This window comes from Tupaia chinensis, unplaced genomic scaffold (genome assembly GCF_000334495.1).
Source record: "Tupaia chinensis unplaced genomic scaffold, TupChi_1.0 Scaffold000175_1, whole genome shotgun sequence".
Lineage (NCBI taxonomy): Eukaryota > Metazoa > Chordata > Mammalia > Scandentia > Tupaiidae > Tupaia > Tupaia belangeri.
The window spans coordinates 3,776,628-3,778,561 of record NW_006159650.1 but is presented as its reverse complement, the minus strand read 5'-3'; positions in this window follow the sequence as shown (position 1 = coordinate 3,778,561).

Here is a 1,934-nt window from a genome sequence, read left to right as displayed (position 1 = left end):
AGAAACTGTCTCTTCCCCTCCAGCCTTGTAACCATTGTCCTAATGCATCTTCATCTCCCTTCTATTTCAGGTGTTTAAGTAGCTTGCCTACTTTCCAACCCCCTTGAATCCATCTTAAAATGGAAAAGGGGACCAACAGATGGTGGAATGGTCACATTGCTGGACTGCTGGACTCCCACTTAGTTGCCTGCAGTTAGAGTTCTGGACCTGGCAGCTTAAAACTCATGCCTGGTGTGTGAGCATGCGTGCGTGCCTCAAATTCTGAGTCCTGAGAGAATGGAGAAGGAAAGGATTGCGGGGTGGCCATTCCCCCTGGGGGCTGATTTCTCGCTGTCTCTCCAACAAGCGCATGTGCTCTATATAAAAAATCTAAAGAAAAAAAAAAAAGGGATCCCTCCTGGCTCAGAATCCTTCCATTGCTCCCAATTTCAACTTCTGACTTAATGTCCTATTCACTCCAAAGTTACCCTAAGTAGTCACAGTAAACTTGTGTTCCTTAAACTTGAAGTGATATTCATGTCTTGGCCTTTTGTTGTTCATATGCTGAAATCCCTTCTCACACAGTGTGGTTTAGGTCTCTCAGAATTCATTAACACTTCCCCCTTTCCCGGACAAGTTGCTCTCCTTTCAACTTCTGCGCTAGACCTTGTCATTATTTGGTTACATGTTTCCTTTTAAAGGCAGCTAATATTTTTGATGTCAAAGCTGTGGAATATTTACCTTTTTATCTCCAACACTTGATAGTATTTACTGAATTAGCAGATAAAAGATTTACTGATGCACTAACCCAAACATGCTTGGGTTATATAGTTTTGCTATTTGGTGTAAATAATAAAAACCAACTTCTGTATGTTTACTATATGCTAGGAATACAAATTAACTTATTAAATTTTCACAACCCTATGAAGTAGCCACAATGTTATCTAGTTTACGGGTGAGCAAAATTGGGGCCCATAGGTTAAGTAACTTGCTCAACATTACGTATCTAATAGCTGGTGAGCCAGGTCAAGGTCCAGACAGCGAGTCCTGGCTCGGAGTCGGATCTGAACCTGTTCATGTTAATCTCTATATGCTGTGCCGGTTTTTACTGGGAGTAAGCATTAGAATGCTGATATACACTCCAGGAGGGTCTGGGAAAGTAATCTCTTTATGTTGTGGGGTCATTACTGAGAGTATGAATTAAAATGTCAGTGTGAACTCCACAAAGGCAGGGTAGGTGCTGTGGTCATTCCTGTACTTTAGGGCTCAGTACAGGGCCTGATGCATGTGTTGAGAGGGTTGTTTCCAACCAGATCAGATGCCTAGCAGGACAACTACTGGGATTCTCTGGCCTGCGTCTACCTCTTCAACCTCAAATCCTACTGCTGTTTGTAGAATACTGGCGGCATTCGGTTCCCATTTCCTGCTTTTCTTTTCTTTTCCTTGGAAGGAGCTGCTCCTGCCTGTACTGACATAACCCTCCCCACCCCCGGACGAATGTGGCTAAGTCATCACCAGGTCCAATCTGCTCCCGACTGGCTGACCCTCAGCGATGTGCGGCCTTACTGGACTGCGTCTCGGCCTTATTTATCCATCATTCTCCTGCGATGCGTGTGGTGACGCGAACTCAGAAAGCATTTGCTTCCTACTCCGAACCTCAGTGGGTCCGCATCCGCCTACCCGGGCTTGGGGAGCGTCTGGCCCAGCCCAGGTGGGGACTGCAGTGTTTCCCAGGCCCGGTCGCCGGTGGCGGCCGGGCGCGCTCCTCCCCCTGCGGCGCGCAGCTCCTCGGTTTCAAGCTTTCGTCCTCCAGGAGAGCGTTCTTTCTGGGAGCAAACACGCCGGTCCCAAATGACCGACCGGGAAACGTCCCTTTCGTGTGAGCTGGAGCGGGCGACTCAGGGGCCCCGCAACCGAGGGCCGCAGCTGTTTCTCTTCGGGGACGCAGTATCCTC